Raw genomic sequence first — 21,552 nt, 5'->3', positions numbered from 1 at the left:
ATTTATTCGATAAAGTCCATCATTACGTCCAAATACCTCCTTTTGTTAGCGCGTTCAGTTCACAAATCCAAATGCACGACGCACGGGCAGGTCCAGGTGAAGTTCAGAAGAAAAGTAATATTACAGTTCCTAGAAACATGTCAAACGATGAATAGAATCAATCTTTAGGATGTTTTTGTCATAAATCTTCAATAATGTTCCAACCGGAGAATTCCTTTGTCTGTAGAATTGCAATGGAACGCAAGCTAACTCTCATGTGAACGCGCGTGACCAGCTCGTGGCACTCTGACAGACCACTGACTCATTCAGCTCCCATTCCCCCCTCCTTCACAGTAGAAGCATCAAACAACGTTCTAAAGACGGTTGGCATCTGGTGGAAGCCTTAGGAAGTGCAATTTGACCCCATAGACACTGTATATTTGAAAGAAATAGTTGAATAACTACAAACCTCAGAATTCCCACTTACTGGTTGGATTTGTCTCTGGTTTTTGCCTGCCATATGAGTTATGTTATACTCACAGACATCATTCAAACAGTTTTAGAAACTTCAGAGTGTTTTCCATCCAAATCTACTAATAGTATGCATATATCAGCAACTGGGCATGCTTTACATCCAAACGTGGTCAGGTCTACAATTTTGTTTCTGGTGTTCTTTGACAGCTCTTTGGTCTTGACCATAGTGGAGTTTGGAGTGTGACTGTTTGAGGTTGTGGACAGGTGTCTTTTATACTGATAACAAGTTCAAACAGGTGCCATTAATACAGGTAACGAGTGGAGGACAGAGGAGCCTCTTAAAGAAGAAGTTACATGTCTGTGAGAGCCAGAAATCTTGCTTGTTTGTAGGTGATCAAATACTTATTTTCCACCATAATTTGCAAATAAATTCCATAAAAATCCTACAATGTGATTTTCTGGAATTGTTTTTCTCATTTTGTCTGTCATAGTTGAAGTGTACCTATGATGAAAATTACAGGCCTCTCTCATCTTTTTAAGTGGGAGAACTTGCACAATTGGTGGCTGACTAAATACTTTTTTGCCCCACTTGACCTTCAGACAAGTGAGGGCTGTGGGTAAAACAACCAACATGTACTGTACATGTTCGTGAGAGTCTCGCCTTTACACAGAGTGGTCATATCAGCTCAGTTGGTATTGTGTGGCTCAGTTGGTAGAACATGGTAGAACATAAATAAATCTTAAAACAATTCCATATATCTTAGTATAACCCCCCCCCCCAGCTTACACTCTTATGGGTTATAAACAGTAATGGTCTCCAAGAACTGTTTTAGAGCGTTGTGTCATGGTCCCCTGGATTGCTTGGGACTCAACCTCACTTGGGATTTAAATGTATAACCTCTTCGTTGCTAGGTACTTGAAGTTTATTCTGCGCCACAATGTCTGTGGATTTAACCCAGATTTGCTATACATAGAGTATATTAACAAGAATACATTTTTGCAATTTGTCTGAAGTGTATACACCATGAAGGTGTTATTTCTATAAAATGACAGTATGCTGCTGTATTCTCATTTCAAATCATGTAAAAATAAGTGTCCACACTTGGGTCTCAGCGTTAACTGAGATTTCAACTATAAACCTCTTGGTTCCAAGAAACTTGAAAGATCCTCCTACAATGCATGCGGAAATCATTTTGTTACGTTACTGCCTTATTCTAAAATGTATTAAAAAAAGGTTTTTCCTCATCAATCTACACACTATACCCCATAATGACAAAGCTAAAATATGTCTATTTTTCTACAAATGTATTAAAAATAAAAACAGAAAAACATTATTTACATAAGTAGTCATACCCTTTGCTATGAGACTTGAAATCGAGCTCAGTTGCATCATGTTTCCATTGATCATCCTTGGGATGTTTCTACAACTTGATTGGAGTCTACCTGTGGAAAATTCAAAAGTTGATTGTGCATGTCTGAACAAAACCAAGCTATGAGATCGAAGGAATTGTCCGTAGAGCACCGAGACAGGATTGTGTCGAGGCACAGATCTGGGGAAGGGTAACAAAACATTTCTGCAGCATTGAAGGTCCCCAAGAACACAGAGGCCTCCATTGTTAAATGGAAGAAGTTTGAGACCAACAAGACTCTTCCTAGAGCTGGTCGCCCAGCCAAACTGAGCAATTGGGGGAAAGGGTCTTGGTCAGGGAGGTGACCAAGAACCCAATGGTCACTCTGACAGAGCTCCAGAGTTTCTCTGTGGAGATGGGAGAACCTTCCAGCAGGACAACCATCTTTGCAGCACTCCACCAGTCAGGCCTTTATGGTAGAATGGCCAGATGGAAGCCATTCCACAGTAAAAGGCACATGACCGCCCGGTTGGAGTTTGCCAAAAGGCACCTAAAGGACTCTCAGACCATGGGCAACAAGATTCTCTTGTCTGATGAAACCAAGATTGAACTCTTCGGCCTGAATGCCAAAGCTTCACGCCTGGAAGAAACGGTGGTGTTGGCAGCATCATGCTATAGCTATGTTTTTCAGTGGCAGGGACGGGGGGACTAGTCAGGATCGAGGGAAAGATGAATGGAGCAAAGTACAGAGAGATCCTTGATGAAAACCTGCTCCAGAGCACTCAGGACCTCAGACTGAGGCGATGGTTTACCTTCCAACAGGACAACGACTCTAAGCACACAGCCAAGACAACGCAGGAGTGGCTTTGGGACAAGTCTCTGAATGTCTTTGAGTGGCCCAGCCAGACCCCAGACTTGAACCCTATCGAACATCTCTGGAGAGACCTGAAAATAGCTATGCAGCGAAGATCTGCAGAAAAGAATGAGAGAAACTCCCCAAATACAGGTGTGCCAAGCTCGTAGCGTCATACCCAAGAATATTCAAGGCTGTAATCGCTGCCAAAGCTGTTTCAACATAGTACTGAGTAAATGGTCTGAATACATATGTAAATGTAATATTTCTTTTTTTTCTAAGATAAATGTTTTTGTTTTGTCATTATGGGGTAATGTGTGTTGATTGATGAGGGGAAAAAAATGTAAGCTGTTTTAGAATTAGGCTGTGACATAACATAATGTGGAGAAAAAAAATGTCAAGGGGTCTGATACTTTCCGAATGCACTGTACATTTCCTGCTACACCACCAGATGATAGGACAGGGCATTGTTTGGCCGAAAGAATATAGCATAAAATATATTTATTGGAAAGAACACATTCTTACACTTTGCTAGAAGCAGCCCAGAATCAAATAAATAATTATTACCACCAACGTAAAACGGTTAGTTCTCAAGGACACTTGATATAAAAAACACTTGAATGTTGCAGGGATATAAACGCGCAAACTCTTGAGTGCGTAAATGTTTCTGTATTACCACCAGGTTCATACCTATTGCTTGGAACATGTATTAACACACTCTCAAAAAAGAACAGTATGGTATTAGCATATTTGGGGACGTGGTCAAATATACAGTACCTGTCAAAGATTTGGACACCTACTCATTCAATGGTTTTTCTTTATTTTTTTTACTATTTTATACATTGTAGAATAATAGTGAAGACATCAAAACTATGAAATTACATATATGGATATATGGACTATATATAATTTATATTTGAGATTGTTCAAAGTACCCACCCTTTGCCTTGATGACAGCTTTGCACACAGTTCACATTCTCTCAACCAGTTTTTCTATAATCAGATTACATGTAACATGTAATCAGTTACTCCCCAAAACTGGTAGTGATGGAGGAATGCAAATCACTAGAGGAAAACTGTCTGGTCGGGCCAGTTGTTGTGTGTAGGCTACACCTCCCTGTTTTATAATTAGTTCACACATTTGCATTATAATTATTCCTCATATTCTTGCAACAGTTATTTTACAACAGTTTTATTTGAGTAAAATTATCAATATATTTCCTTAAATATCCTGTGTTGTGTGCTTATTATTTTATCATTGGTATGTTCTAGGCTATTTTGAGATCTTAGCATGTTACTGTACAGCCATTGCATTCCAATTTAGGCGCTTATCAATTGCAAAATATGCTGTTTTCAACCCATATATGGGAAGACTGGGGCTCTGAGTGCAAAGTTTTTTGTAAGATGTGTACACTTAGGCTATTTGTTGTAAAGATGGAGCACTCTCGATGTTCAGCAGAACAGAGTGAAAGCTCTTGGTCATTTTGAACTACCTTTTAAAATGTTGAATTTGCTGCAGATCTATATGACATGCCTGTCAAATCATTCACACATAATGGCGGTCATACCAGAGAGGACAACACTTTTCACGGTCTCCTCTCTTCACTCCCTCTTCTCTCCCTCCTCTCTCTCTTCTCTTCTTTATGTCTGAAACCTCAGGCAATCTTCAACTCTGTGTTTCCATAGCTCACATTGTGACCGTTGGAGCGTATAATGTAACACACTATTCTTAATACCTTGTATCAATACAGCATGTACTACATTCTCTCTGGTCTATTATTGCAGTGTTTGAAGAATAAGAGATAACAATAATGAAAGCCATTGATTTCCAGGCGTGTCTAAGTATGACTGTTCAATGATCACCAAGGGACTGAGTTCAATGACCTCTGTAACAGCTATGATGGTCTGAAAAGACATCAAAGCAGTGATGTTTTTTCTCCCTCCTCTCTGCATCTTGATTTATTTAACAACCATAATTGTCTCATCATTGGTGTATCTTGTTTAATGAACTGATCTAAATGATATTGTCAACTTAATGACACGCCTAAATAAATATTTAATTTCACCACAGCATGCTCTGTCACCTTGAGAAGTCCAAGACATAAATGAGAATTTATTCAATTAAGGCTGGCTTGGATGTACTTGATTCTGTTGGTGTAATTGATTCTGCTGTATAGTAATTAGCCGTACTTTTGTAATATAGCTAGGACTTGTTGATGACTGTGTAGGTTGGAATCGGAGGGATAGGCATGCATTGTTAGCTCTTAATGGCCACATTAGCACTTTGGCAATAATAGTTTCCTTATATAATCACAGTCATTACGCTGGTTCATTGTTGCATCGTGATCTCAAGGTCAGCCAGTAACGAGGCTATGGACCAGTCACATTACACTTGTACACAACTAAACTTTATCTAAAACAACGCTAATTTGATTACCGGTACTTTATATTAGTATTTAGACATTTTTTGTTGTTGTTGCAATTATACAAACCTTTTGTACTATCACTTAACATGAAAGACCAAATAAACCTGGTAGGTTCTGTTTTAATGACCTAGAGGGTAATGAGATGTTTCTCTGACATGTATTAAATGGTACGATGTTGAACATACCACATGGATTAGATCATTGCGCAACAACATGACCTCTAACCTTTGGCTTTCACCCAGCTGTGGGATGATTGGCTGAAACACTTTTAATTATGCCTATGTGCTGGTTCATTAGACCACTGCTTGGTTTTTATGTGAGCCTAGGATACACAAGAAATGTGACAAAATTGCAAAAATTTGCCTCATCCAAGATAAATGACGATCTTTATTCTCTATGAACTGTGAGACAAAGCGTAATTAACATTTTTACTTTGCTCAGCAGTCTAAAAATGTAATATATAATTCAGGCAGAAACATCCCTATTACATCATTATCTACACACTTAGCACATTTTTTTCTATCTAAAACCTAAAAAGGTTATTTGGCTGTCCCCAAAGGAGAACAATTTGAAGAACCCTTTTTGGTTCCAAGTTTAACCCTTTTGGGGGTTATACATGGAGGGTTATACATGGAACCCAAACATGTTCTACGTGGAACCAAAAAGGGTTTTCCCTGGAACCAAAATGAGTTCTCCTATGGGAACAGCAACCTTTTTCTCAGAGTGTATGCACCTTTGCTCTGAGAAATAGCTTATTCTGAGAAGAGGTGTCTATACATTATCCTCTTTATAACTCTGAACCTTATTTATTTCAATCCATTATGAGTGTCCATAAAACACTCCCAACACTGTCAAACACTTTCTGTTGCATGTCTTGCCTTTTATGACTGTATTTAATTTTGCCCTATTTGGACCATAATTTTTTGAGTATTTTTGGTGAGATGCTTGAAGGCAGGCAGTCTCTGAAGTTCAGCCAAGCCCGGGCTGTCCACATGGTCGGCATGACTCAAGACCCCCACAGGAGAGTGTTGATCGATAATGTGCTGAATCTCAACTGCTCGGAGAAGATTCATCATCTGGTGCCAGAATTATTTTCTCTGGACTTTCCCATGCTTTGTCATGCTGTGCCGGCCTGTGAAATGTGCGAGGGTAAGCAGATATGAATGTAAATTTCTCATCACTCATCAGTGGTTTGACATGAAAAATCTGAATTTCAGTTAACCTTTGAGCAGCATTTTCAGAATTATTCAGTATTCCATGCATGTACTAAGTTGAGAATGAGGCAAAAGTGCTGAAATTAATTAAATTCAAACTTGGAATGAGTCAGACACTTAATTTACTGGAACAAAGTTTTACTATTATAACATCTGACTGAAGAAATAGTCTGTCCCAACTACAGAAGTACCACAGTTGATAACAGTGAATGTGGCTTTAAAACCTGTTAAGGCTAGGGCAGAATACTGCCCCCGTCGGTGAAATGCGTGCCCATAGTAAACTGACTTTTTTTTAAAATTGCTAATATATGCATATAATAAATATTATTGAATAGAAAACAATCTAAAGCTTCTAAAACCGTTTAAATTATGTCTGTAAGTAAAGCAGAACTCTCAGGGCACTCATTCTCCCAAACTCTCTCTTGTCATCCAAAAAGTTGGCCCAACTTTGACGTCATCGCCCCCACCCTTCCCAAGCACCTACAGTCCTGGGAACAGTTCCTATGCCTTCAGCGCGGTGTCCGCTTTCAATGGGGCTTCTCATTGTGTGAATCGCGCTCACGAGATTAATGACGGGCCGAATCCTTTCGGTCGCGCGAGAAAACAGGTTACTCTCACGCGCATTCTGCGCCTGTGGTGTCTTTCTTTCAAGATTGATTAAACGATGCGTGTGTTTCTCTTTGTCCTGAGAATTGCGGTGAAGCTATATAGCATGCTAACGCTGTGTTCTGAACCAAGTTTGACAAGTTTAGTCGACATATAATATGTAATTTCGACGTTTTGGTGCGAACTAACTTTACTTTTTGGCTGCATTTCAACCGAAATATGTCGTGTTTGATAACCGAAAGACACAGACTTCAAAACTAAAGCTGTTTTTGGTAAGTATAAACCCTTCCAGGTCTTCTGATGGAAGAACAGCAAAGGTAAGGGAACATTTATGTGTTAAATTTGGGTTTCTGTGGACTCCGAGATAGAGGAGCCAAAATGCTAATTCCTGAGCGCCGACTCACATTATAGCCTAGTGAACGAAATCTGTAAAGTTAAAAATAAATGTAACACAGCTGTTTTATTAAGAAGAAGTGTATCTTTCTAAGTATATGTAGAACATGTATATTTAGTCAACGTTTATGATGTGTATTTCTGTTATCTGGCAGAGTTACCATAATTTCTCCAGGCATTGTTGTAGCATTTTTTAGCCATGACCTTCTATGTAAACCGTGATTTATGGATATAATTAGCATATTATTGAAATAAACATAAATGTACTGTATTACATGTCCTATTCCTGTCATCTGATGAAGATTTTCAAAAGGTTAGTGAATTATTTTACTTTTAATCCTGCTTTTGTGATTGCATCTATTGTTCTACAAAATGGCTATGTAAATTAGCCTATCTTTGGTGGTGGTTTGACATAAATATGTGCTATGTTTTCGCCGTAAAACATTTTAGAAATCTGACTTGGTGGCTAGATGAACAAGGTGTTTATCTTTCATTTGAGCTATTGGACTTGTTAATGTGTGGAGGTTAAATATTTCTACGAATATTTTTTTGCGTTCTGTGTGCTACTGTGTCAGTTGAGCAGTGGGGGGAGGTGCCCTAGCGGGACGTGTGGTGCCAAGTAGTTTTAAATCCTATCTATTCCACAGTGGTGCAGTGGTCTAACGCACTGCATCTCAGTGCCAGAGTCATCACTACAGTCCCTGTATCACATCCAGTTGTGATTGGGAGTCCCATAGGGTGGTGCACAATTGGCCCAGTATCGTCTGGGTTTGGCTGTGGGTTAGGCCAACATTTTAAATAAGAATTTGTTCTTAACTGACTTGCCTAGTTAAATATTATGCATTTTTTAAATTGAGTCCTATAACTCAGCTATCAGTCATTTTGGAGTACAATCAACTTATTTTAAGTGTAATACGATTTAGTTGAATATCAATGGAGAATAACTAAAGTATAATCACTTTCCTCACATCATATTCTAAGAGTTCAACAAGAAGGCTTTGTTTCACTGCTTGGTGATGACTATGATTGGTCAGTTTATCCTTTCAACAACGCAGCAGCTACCTTGATCAGTATGGGGTTGAGGCCAGGATCCAATCTGATCACGCTTTGTACCTTTTAAAGACAATGTTCCCTCATTTGTGGAGGTTGCATTCATGGTAAACTCTGCATATGTATTTATCTTTAAATGTCAAGCACGCTATAACATGGATCTAACACTGATTGGACTGAATACCGGCCTAAGTCCTTGTTACATACGGTTTAAACAACACTTAATGTAAACTTGCTGTATTTGGGAGGTGTTTTAAGATTAATCTTATTATATCAAGGGAATAGATTAAGATACAAAATATATTTGTAATGAACAACTTTGAGAATATGAATGCAAGAGAAAAGTTTTAAAGTTGAATAATAGATGTTGGCACATCAAATACAAGTAAAACCAATAGCTTTTGAATTAGTGTGTGTGTGTAGGGGGGGGGAGATTTGTTTTATCATTCTTCAACAACAAGACTCCTTTTTCATGGAGGGGAATGGCATGGTATTAGATTTTCAAAGGCAACATTAATCAGAAGAGTATTTATCTTTAATGATTTACTCAGATGTCAGTAGGTTACATGAAGAGTGTGTGCTTGTAACCTTTATAGACACAGCATTTTGTTTTAAAATTAGCATGTACAATACAGTGGGGATGATTCCCTAGGCCACAACCAAAGCTGTTCAGCCCAATGATCAGTGCAATTTTTTTCTGTAGTTAGAAATGCGTACAACTTTAGAAAACACTCTAGAGATAAGTACTTTGAAAAAAAGATAATCAAATTCATATCAGATACTTGTTTTATTGGCAAACCGGATATGTAGACTTTGGGCAACAATGATGTGCTTGTGATGGTTAATATGTTATTCTATTAATATGAATTTGGCTGTTTTGAGCTGCATTTTGAGCAGCATGGAAAGTAATAGCTGATAAGTACTGTATACAGTTATTTCTATATGAGTTTCAAATTGTATGTTTTATTACTAAACCTAAATCCGGTATTAAATCCGATTGCTGGTTATAGGCATAGCAGCTTTTAAAGGCAATGTTCGAGAAGATCACATTCACAGTAAATGCTGCATATGTCAGCTCAATCGGAAATATCCTTTAAAAGCTACCATGCCTATAACCCACAATCAGAGTGAATCCCAGCCTAACTCCCTTTGTATGTGGTGTTTAGGCAAAGCATTAATCCAAACGTTTACAGAGATAGTAAATTACTGGACATGAAGACTGTTGAATAACGGTTGTCATTTACAGTACTCTGAATGCAAAGGACAGCATGCCATGCATGTTTTGCTCCACTTGATATTCAAGCCAATCTGGAACCCACCTTGTAGCATTACAAGAACCCACTCCTCCTGATTACAAGCATTACTTGATACCGTTGAAAAGCGTTTACTGTCAACCAATCACTAGAGATGTGAAAGATTGCAGATAACAAGGAATAAAAATAGTAACCAGATGCATAGGAAGTCAACAGACGTCTGTTACGAAGCTGGGAAATAGAAAGGTTGTGACATCTGGTTGTGAATTTCATGGAGGCATTAACTTTGATGAGTCCAGTCCTTGCATGGACGCCTTGCCACTCAGTGATAGGTATTAACCAACACACTGGAACTGTGATGTGGCCGTCAGATCAATGATTTAGACGTATTGCTTATTGTTACTTTTTCTAAACTATGGATAACAATCAACTGGGCTTCTTTTATTTTGTTAAAATAATGTATTTGTGGATATCCCCATATAATTGATATGCTGCCTATATTGTCATGAACTGTGCTGTGGGTGTTTGCATGCCGCAAAAGCATAATCCCAATCACAGAGCTGTATGCATCTCTCCAGTGCCCCTCTCTGGGACAACACTGTAAATATTTTGACACAGCCGTCTCCCATACTACCTTCTGCATTCTACTTTTCTGTAAGATGTTGAGACACATGAGACACAGATATCCTTCTGTAATCGTCTAGTCTCATTCAGTGTGAATGAAAGCCTACCAAGTCATACATTGTCGTTTATGTTTGATGGCAGGCAGTACAATATCATTGTTGTTTTCCCTGACTGCAAGTACAGTAGTCAAAAGTTTGTTTGCATTATAGAATAATAGTGAAGACATCAAAACTATGAAATAACACATATGGAATCATGTAGTAACCAAAGAAGTGTTAAACAAATCAAAATATATTTGGGATTCTTCAAAGGAGCCACCCTTTGCCTTGATGACAGCTTTGCACACTCTTGGAATTCTCTCAACCAGCTTCATGAGGTAGTCATCTGGAATGCTTTTCAATTATCAGGTGTGCCTTGTTAAAAGTTAATTTGTGGAATTTCTTTCCTTCTTAATGTGTTTGAGCCAATCAGTTGTGTTGCGACAAGGTAAGGGTGGTATATTGAAGATTGCCCTATTTGGTAAAAGACCAAGTCCATATTATGGCAAGAACAGCTCAAATAAGCAAAGAGAAATGCCAGTCCATCATTACTTTAAGACATGAAGGTCAGTCAATGCGTAACATTTTAAGAACTTCGACAGTTTCTAAAAGTGAAATCGCAAAAACCATCAAGAGCTATGATGAAACTGACTCTCATGAGGACCGTCACAGGAAAGGAAGACCCTGCTCCAGAGGATAAGTTCATTAGAGTTACCAGCCTCAGAAATTGCAGCCCAAATAAATGCTTCACAGAGTTCAAGTAACAGACACATCTCACCATCAACTGTTCAGAGAAGACTGTGTGAATCAGGCCTTCATGGTCAAATTGCTGCAAAGAAACCACGACTAAAGGACACCAATAAAAAGAAGAGACTTGCTTGGGCCAAGAAACACGAGCTATGGACATTAGACCGGTGGAAATCTGTCCTTTGGTCTGATGAGTCCAAATGTGAGATTTTTGGTTCTAACCGCCGTGTCTTTGTGAGATGCAGAGTAGGTGAATGGATGATCTCTGCATGTGTGGTTTCCACCGTTTAGTACGGAGGAGGAGGGGTGATGGTGTGGGAGTGCTTCGCTGGTGATTCTGTCAGTGATTTATTTAGAATTCAAGGCACACGTAACCAGCATGGCTACCACTACATTCTGCAGCGATATACCATCCCAACTGGTTAATGCACTTAATGGGACTATCATTTGTTTTTCAACAGGACAATGACCCAGCACACCTCCAGGCTCTGTAAACGCTATTAGACCAAGAATGAGAGTGATGGAGTGTTTCATCCGATGACCTGGCCTCCACAATCACCTAATCATAACCCAATTGAGATGGTTTGGGAAACTAAATAAACTTCAGTTAGTGCTAAATACGGCTGCTAGAATCCTGACTAGAACCATACAATTTGATCATATTACTCCAGTGCTAGCCTCCCTACACTGGCTTCCTGTCAAAGCAAGGGCTGATTTCAAGGTTTTACTGCTAACCTACAAAGCATTACATGGGCTTGCTCCTACCTATCTCTCTGATTTGGTCCTGCCGTACATACCTACACGTACGCAACGGTCACAAGACGCAGGCCTTAGAGCTCAATTTTTATGGAACGGTCTGCCTACCCATGTCAGAGACGCAAACTCGGTCTCAACCTTTAAGTCTTTACTGAAGACTCATCTCTTCAGTGGGTCATATGATTGACTGTAGTCTGGCCCAGGAGTGGGAAGGTGAACGGAAAGGCTCTGGAGCAACGAACCGCCCTTGCTGTCTTTGCCTGGCCGGTTCCCCTCTTTCCACTGGGATTCTCTGCCTCTAACCCTATTACAGGGGCTGAGTCACTGGCTTACTGGGGCTCTCTCATGCCGTCCCTGGAAAGGGTGCGTCACCTGAGTGGGTTTATTCACTGATGTGGTCATCCTGTCTGGGTTGGCGACCCCACTTGGGTTGTGCCATGGTGGAGATCTTTGTGGGCTATACTCAGCCTTGTCTCAGGATGGTAAGTTGGTGGTTGAAAATATCCCTCTAGTGGTGTGGGGACTGTGCTTTGGCAAAGTGGGTGGGCTATATTCTTCCTGTTTGGCCCTGTCCGGAGGTGTCCTCAGATGGGACCACAGTGTCTCCTGACCCCTCCTGTCTCAGCCTCCAGTATTTATGCTGCAGTAGTTTATGTGTCGGGGGGCTAGGGTCAGTTTGTTATATCTGGAGTACTTCTCCTGTCCTATTCGGTGTCCTGTGTGAATCTAAGTGTGCGTTCTCTAATTCTCTCCTTCTCTCTTTCTTTCTCTCTCTCGGAGGACCTGAGCGCTAGGACCATGCCCCAGGACTACCTGACATGATGACTCCTTGCTGTCCCCAGTCCACCTGACCGTGCTCCTGCTCCAGTTTCAACTGTTCTGCCTTATTATTATTTGACCATGCTGGTCATTTATGAACATTTGAACATCTTGGCCATGTTCTGTTATAATCTCCACCCGGCACAGCCAGAAGAGGACTGGCCACTCCACATAGCCTGGTTCCTCCTAGGTTTTGGCCTTTCTAGGGAGTTTTTCCTAGCCACCGTGCTTCTACACCTGCATTGCTTGCTGTTTGGGGTTTTAGGCTGGGTTTCTGTACAGCACTTTGAGATATCCGCTGATGTACGAAGGGCTATATAAATAAATTTGATTTTATTTTATTTGAGACCAACCGCCACCTCATCAGGAGCATGCTCAGGCATTGTAAGGAGGTCATAGAGGCACGTGGAGGCCACACACACTACTGAGCCTCATTTTGACTTGTTTTAAGGACATTACATCAAAGTTGGATTAGCCTGTAGTTTGGTTTTCCACTTTAATTTTATTTTGAGTGTGACTCCAAATCCAGACCTCCATGGGTTGATAAATTTGATTTCCATTGATAAGTTTTGTGTGATTTTGTTGTCAGCACAGTCAACTATGTGAATAAAAAAGTATTTAATAAGAATATTTCATTCATTCAGATCTAGGATGTGTTATTTGAGTGTTCTCTTTATTTTTTTGAGCAGTGTATTTTGATTTGTTAAACACTTTTTTGGTTGCTGCATGATTCCATATGTGGTATTTCATAGTTTTGATGTCTTCACTATTATTCTACAATGTAGAAAATATATATTTTTTTTAAATAAAGACAAATCCTTTATTGTCTTTGTGAGATGCAGAATAGGTGAATGGATGATCTCAGCATGTGTGGTTCCCACCGTGTAGTACGGAGGAGGAGGTGTGATGGTATGGGGGTGCTTCGCTGGTGATGCTGTCAGTGATTTATTTAGAATTCAAGGCACACGTAACAGTTTGAAGGATCTTGCTAAAGAGCATCAGCGCAATTGCTAACTAGTGTTAGCGCAATGAGTAGAAGCCTATGGGAACAGCTAGCATACTAGCTTCCAGTCACTATTAGCTGTTCCTGTAGACTTCCAATCATTGTGCTAACTCTAGTTAGCAATGGCTCATGAAACTACCTCCAGCATCCTTCATACTGAACACAGAGACATAAAAATGTTATCTACAGTTCATCTGACTCTGGGGAAATAGATAGGGCTTCATTGATAAAAATCCCGAACTCTCCTTTTCAGCTCATACAGCACATTTTGAAGGCATTTGTTTGGTATTTTGTTGTTATAACATTGTAATGACATATTGTTTTACATGTAAGATGGTGAAACAGCAATATTTCTATCATTTTCTTTTACTACACTACAATCAGAATTGCCAAAACTTCTGCAGTTTTTCCCAGCTTCTGTATGTGGTTATTGTACTAGCTATTTATTTGTAATGTACTACTACCACAACAGCTGGCTACATCAATGCATATAATTCATCTGCACAATGATTAGGGGAGTGCTAACTAATGCCAGCAAGCTAGCAGGCAAATTTTAAGAAGAGCATAGTGTTTAATACAGTGAAACAATGTTAAACAATTAATTAACAATGAACAAACAGGTGTTTGTTGATAAAAACACTTAGGGTGTCTAGGGAACACCACACAAACAGGCTGGGTGCACACACAACTAAACACGCATGCACACCTGCTCCTTATACGTTAGGGTAAAGGTACCATCATGTGCCTTCACACAATGAAATCCATTGATTTCAGTAAACAAATCTCCAAAACAATATTCAATGTAGCACATCAGAACAAAACACATGCCATTCCGATAAACAATTTCACAAAGTCATCATCCACATCATTCAGAGCATCTTTGAACATAGAGTGTATGAAGATGTCTCTGTCATGTAAAGGATAACAAAGAAAAACCCTCATCAAGCTTGAGTCAATGTGAAAACAAACTGGACATAAAAGGGCTGTCATGTATACAGTACCTGAGCCTAAATTCTACATAATGGGGAGGAAAGCAGTGATGAGACAGGCCTTGTGCTGAGTCTCTGGCATTGTGCATGCAACTAGACAACTTGCAACTCGGCAAACCAAAGCTGTTTTCAGCACTAGTCTCTGTTCCAGAACAAAGGACAGGGTTTGATGGAATATGACAAAACAGCCAGCGAGATGAGCCCTGTATCCTCAAACACTGCTTGTAATTAAAGACAAAATCTGTTATTAGCTCAGCCTTGACTCCAAATCACTTCCGACAAGGAAAGGCTTGAGACAAAAGGATAATTTGTAGTATTTTTACCCCATTTTCTTCTGTCTGTGTATTTTTTCTATATTTCTGTCTCCTTCTATCTTTATCTCTCTTTCATCATGCTCCCTCTCTCCTTCTCCATTCTCCATCTCTCTCTCTCTCTTTCTGTTGGGTCAGTATAATGGTGCAAAACAAACACATGTTTGGCATGGCTGCTCCTCTCTCTCGATCCCTCCCTGGTCCATCCATCTCTGCAGCCTGCAGGTTGACTCTTTCCTCCTTCTTGGCTGTCCTTGAACCCACCATCAGGTAAGGTCAGTCCTGCAGTGCGGCCCGACTCTTGCAGTGTTTATTATTAACTTTGATTGTGTATGCAGGTTAATCTTCAGGGTCTTTAGATGTGTGATAAAAGCCTGCCTGCAGGGGGCTCAGATGTGAGAAGGTTAATAAAATAATAAACAAACTACTTTATGATGTTCTGGGTGATAGTTAATGAGTTTTGTGCTGACAGCTCACCTTCAGAAGATGATAGAAAGAGGGAGGGAGGCTATGGAGCTCCACAGGAAACTGTACAGAAAACCTACTCCAACCAAACCCAAATAAACTGATTCAGACTTGTGATTGCCATGACAAGTATCAAAACCAAGCTGTTTCATCTCCCTAAAATATACTCTTACATACAGTGTAAAACATTGCCCTTTAAATTTACAGCATTAAACTCGCACCAGAGTTGCCAGCTTAATACTGTAATTTTGCTTAACAGCAGAGATGCTGTAATATATTTTTACAGTACTATTTTTTTTACTGTAAAATATTACATCAGTCCTGTATTAAGTGAAATGCTTCCTAAAATCTAAATGTAAGAAAATCTATACATTTGTACGTAAAATACATTTCTTAAAATTGGTAACATTAACAACAAATTAACATAATTGAGAACAGAAGAAACAAGAGTTAATACAGATATAACCAAATAATCATACTATTTTAAAAACAATATTATGTGTGACGCCCTGATCTGTTTCACCTGTCCTTGTGATTGTCTCCACCTGTTTCCTGTCTCTCTGTGCCAGTTCGTCTTGTATGTTTCCAAGTCAACCAGAGTTTTTTTCCCGTTCCCCTGCTTTTTGCATTCTCTTTTTTCTAGTCCTCCCGGTTTTGACCCTTGCCTGTTTCTGGACTATGTACCCGCCTGCCTGACCATTCTGCCTGCCTTGACCACGAGCCTGTCTGCCACTCTGTACCTCTGAGACTCTGATTTGGTTTTGACCTTTTGCCTGTCCACGACCATTCTCTTGCCTACCCCTTTGGATTAAAAAACATTGTAAGACTCCAACCATCTGCCTCCTGTGCCTCCTGTGTCTGCATCTGCATCTCGCCTTGTGCCTTGATAATTATGTGCCTGTGTGTGGGCGTGTGGCAGAGAGAGAGACAAAGAAAGAGAAGGAGATTGAGTTACAATTGGGATTGAGTTTAAATACAATCATAGGTCTATGATAAGCGGCAACTCTATTCAGGGTAAAAGGGGTTCAGATGCAGTGAGGAACACAATGGGACAGTTTGGGCAGGAGAGCATCCAGGAGGGAGAACTCAGAGCAGCATCAGGTTTCCTCATGGGGCTCTGTAACAACCACCCTCAGTTCATCTCACCCCTAGAACAGGCATAGAAAAATAAGGAATATAATGACAGACAGAGAGCACCAGGACTGTTACTCAGTGGCTAAAAAGATAGATGACAAGGGACATATCAAGCTGGTGTTGTGTGTGTGCTGCTCATTCCGTTCACCAGCTCCGGAGGTCTACGTCACCGGACTGTCTTGTCTCATTACGCACACCTGGTTCCCATTCCCCTTGATTAGTATGTGTATATATGTGCCCTCTGTTCCCCATTAATGTTGACTAGCTAACGTTGAACCTATCAAAATAAAGAAAGTCACACACTCCATGTATAATCTCCCAGCAATTTAATGGGCAACAGGTAAATACCCATTACATTGCTGGGAGATTACTGTATACATGGAGTGTGTGACTTTCTTTATTTTGATAGTTTATCAAAATAGTCAGTGCCTCCACACAACTATCATTCTGGGTGTGCGGCAGCTCATGTTTTTTTTTAGCTAGTTAATAGTAGCCTAACACTAGTGGCTCTGAGATACACATAGCATTAGTTTGCAAGCCAGCCAGCTAACGTGAGCTAGTTTGCTTTCAGTCCACTTTAACTTGAAATGAAAATACTTTGTAAAAATTTGAAACATGTAATATCTGAAACTGAAGCTAGCTAGACTATCTTAACCGTGGTCTGAAATCGGAGTAGATGGACAGAGAGAATTTACCAGCTAGTACACCTATCAATATCGTTGTTGCAGTGACATTCTCTCGAAATGGATAGTTGCATAGTGGAGTCTTTTGTTAAGACATATAGCTAGCTAGCGAAACAATTAACCATAATCCTAACTCATGACATTACTAACCTGCATGAATCTGCAGGTAGCTAAACAACCAGGTTCAATGTTAACTAGCTAACATTAGTCTATAACTAGTCAAGCAAATGTGTCTGAGAAATGAAGAATAAGATCGTACACTTTAACTTGAAATGAAACCACTTTCTGTCAAAATTAGAAATGTGTAATATCTGAAAAGATCGCTAGCTAGACTATCATACCCGTAAACCTCATGGTTGGACAAATCTCCTGTCAGATGTCCTGTTTGCCCTTAGTTTGAAGATGTAATCTGGAGACAGGTGTTTACACCATCTCCTTCCTTAGCGAGCCAGCCAGCTAACGTTAGCTAGCTAGCTAACAGTACACTTTAACTTGATATTAGGTCTATGCAGTTTTACTACGTGATTAAAAAAAATGAAATCCACTTTAGACAGGATTACCTAGAAAATGACCAGCTCAAATAGACAGAAGCGTGCTATATGGTAGACCAATCCAAACTCATCTCTTGGCATGTCCAGCCCACTCATTATCTTAGCCAATCATGGCTAGCCTGAAGGTTACTGGCTTTTTCTGAGGCTAAACCAACTAGGCTCGAAATTTCAACATTTTTATTTGCATTTACAGACGACATAGACATGTTTTATTAAGGCAAATGAAAGTTCACATGTTCGAGAAGGCATTTTTGCCACAAAAACGCATTTGATTTAAAAAACAAAGTTAAGTTCAAACGGCTATTCGGTGATGTAGTCACTCGCGACATACACCTAGTTTCCTGAAACGGGTCACAAATTTGGAAAAAGTCGAGGTCTGAATACTTTCTAAATGCACTGTATATCCAATATAGTTTCTGAAATCATTTGAGGCATTGAACAAATACAAACAAAAACTAGATACACCGACTTACCCTAGCTAACCAATAAAACATTGCTATACACTACACAATAACACAAAAATAGTCCTTTCTTTCTGTGATACCAAATGTTTGCATACTGGTAAAGTGAACAGGTTTAGCGAATGTAACAAACATTATGTAACAATGTTGTTGAGAGGTTATACAGACATGGACGTATGTTGTGCAGCTGAGAGCCGAGTGAACTGAATCATACAGCCTCTGTCACATGGTTAGCTAAGGAGGACACTATGTGCCAGTGTTGTTGCCGTTCAAGCTTTCCCTAGTGAGTAGACTGTATCACGGTGACATATAGATGGCTACCAATATTAGTTACTTATTGTGTAAACTGACATCCTACTTGAAATATAATTCTGGGAGGGAAACAATTTGTCCACTTTACTGGCTACTGCCGGCGACACTGTGATAGAGCTGCCCAGTGGAAGCACCTTAGGTCAGCAGGTAAATCGATACAACACCAGTGCACTGGTCATTCACATCGGCTTTAGCAGCTGAAGCTTGTGAGTAGTTTAACCCCTTATTTTACAGTCTCCATATACACTTCCATAAATCTTTTCAGCTGTTATAGGGGGACCTTCAGACAAGTTGTGAGGTCTGTGGGAGTCCTAAAGCAAAACATATCATTTGTACATGTTCGTGAAAGTCTCACCTTTCCACAGATGGTATTAGTGTGTAGCCCAAACTGTTTGGATGCTACTGACAGAAGATGACAGATTGGCTATACAGTCTTCAGATGAGAACCAAAATGGAGAACACCATCGTGTTCGTGAGAGTCTCATCTTTCTATAGAGGGGTCATAATAGTTTGTAAGCCAAACCGTTCGGACGTTAGAAGATTTTGTTAGAAGACCAATTTTCAGGATGTCTCATGATCTGACAAACACCTCTCTAGATCTATCACCTTCACTGCAGATGTGTAAATGTGACATACGTGAATGTGGTGGATTGAGACGCATCCAATGCAAACATATCTCTAGCTTAAGGTACCAACCTCGTGATGTCTTGTGAGACACAAAGCTCAGACTATTTTAGTAAATCTCTTCTTGCAGCTGCTGTGAAGTGGAAGGATGTGTTCTAGGTACCTTGGCTTGTTTATAAGTAACTTTATTGCTATTGTTGAATTACTGCACATTTTCTTAGCTAACCTACAATATGTAGCTAGCTAGCTAACCTTTGCTAGTTAATTAGCTAGCTAGTTAGTTAGCTAGCTCAAGTTGACACCAGCATTTCGGTCTGTTCTAAATTGCTCGTAAAAAAAAGCTTGCTGTGCGACCTAGAAAAAAATCACCCAGAAAATAATTGTTGTGCTATAGAGAATAAACTGAGTGCAGATTCGTGACCGTTATGTTTTCAACTTTACTACAGAAAAAATTACTGGTTTCTAGCAGTTCAAAAGATATGACCCATATTACCAGTGGCACATTTTTTCCTTGGATTGACGGGCCACGTTTTAAACATAAATCACATTGTGGGCATAAATACATGTAAAAAAATATATAATAATGTTTCCTTATCTTTCTTATATCTCAGATATAGGACTGACACTTCAGAACAAACATCCTTCAGATTTTTTGGGGGGGAGCTATATGTTGTTCCATGTAGGTAATTTTTTATTCAATGCATTTGTATGGGCTAATCAAATGTTTCATCAAATTACATTTTCTATATTTTTTGATAATTCAAAAATTCTTCTTAAAATTCAAAATTAAATAGAACATTTCCTTGGTATGACCTTAAAACAATTTCATATACTGTAGCTTAGTGGATTTATGGAATTCTACAGTGTTTTAATTACAGAAAAGTCTAACAGTTTAGGCAAAGTATCGTGCTGTGTTTAAGCACTGTAAATTGTATGGGAATTGATTGTAGGTTGCACACAGCTGAGCTCCCACCAAGCACAGAGAAAGCATCTCAAAAGAGCGTTAAACTCATATTTATTCAACAGTCCATTATCATGACCACTTAAAGCAAAGCCATCTTTCCAAACAAATACACACACACACATATCTTCTCTCTGTGGCAAGTTTTCCTGGCATACTCAGAAGTGTTACGTGCATATTTCATCACAATAATGAACAAATAGAGCCAGGGAGTGGTAACGATGTCTCTCCTCACCCTCCCAATGCCGAGGCACTTTGTCCCAAAGAGCAGCTAAGTTAGAAGCAATTCTTTATCTGCTGGCGCCCGTCTTGAAGAAAATTATAGTTTAGGCCGAGTACTTGCAAACTATACCTCATGTACTGTATTCTTTACGAATGATTATCCATGGTAAATATTTCAAGTACATGCCTAACGACTGACTGACTGACTGACTGCTGGAATTGGGGGGGCTGAAACTGGAGCTAAGAGTGATGGGAGCTGCCAGGATGGACCTAGTTTCTCCTCCAAACAGGCTGCCACTACACACTTAAATGCCAGGAGATGACGCTGCTCTTTGGGAAAGGATTTGCAAGAATGGCTGGGTGTGTCAAAAGATGGAATATGGGAGAAGGCCTGCATTTGACAGCTACTTCCCTGAGTCAAAGGCTTGTTTGTATTGTGCTGCACTTTGCTAGCAAGTGGGGATGGACACGGGTCGGGGTGGGAATACCTGGGTACATAGATTTTGTGGAAAATATGTGCGGAGAGGAGCTTTGTAGAGTTGAGGGCAGTCAAAGGCACATATCTCTCTCTCTGGTCTCAGATCGAAGAGCCTCAGAGGGACTCCGAGATGTGCTTGTATCATTTATAACAACCTTTCACAGATTGGACCTAGGTCAGTCACCTCCTCCTCTGCACACTGGGATCTCTCTTTTTAATACAGTGGCCCCAGACCCCAGTGGATTGTCAGCTGCATTCAGAAAGAGAAGGAACTCACCCTCTCATATTTCAAACAAATACTCTGACCCATTGGTGCCTACCTACTACACAGTGACATGCAGACAGGGTAGGCACAATATTAATCTAATAAAAAAGCTCTTATGAAAAGCCAAAATAGTGACCTCCATTCACTTGCTATTTTCACAGGTTGTCAGGCAAGACCTCAGAATAAAAGTACTGTTGTTGCCAGTCTCTCTTGACTCCTATGAGAAATACACACCATCATGAGGCCTCTGACAGTGACCCAAGTTACTGCCCTGAAGACACTGATGGCTTCATCAAAAAGGCAGGTGTTGTGTGTTATTTGAAATGTGAAAGTTTGTATTAAAAATACCTGGCTTGATAAACTAGTAGGCTAATTCCCCAGCCAAGCAAATAATGTACAACTAGTAGAGTCATGTTGGTTGTGAAGTGTGTCAGCAATTTTTTTTTCCATTCTTTAGAACAAAATGCAATTACCACTTGGCTGTCAATTATATCACCCTGTCACAGGCCCTC

This window comes from Oncorhynchus kisutch, linkage group LG10 (assembly GCF_002021735.2).
Source record: "Oncorhynchus kisutch isolate 150728-3 linkage group LG10, Okis_V2, whole genome shotgun sequence".
Classification (NCBI taxonomy): Eukaryota; Metazoa; Chordata; class Actinopteri; order Salmoniformes; family Salmonidae; genus Oncorhynchus; species Oncorhynchus kisutch.
Note: the sequence above shows the minus strand (reverse complement) of the source record.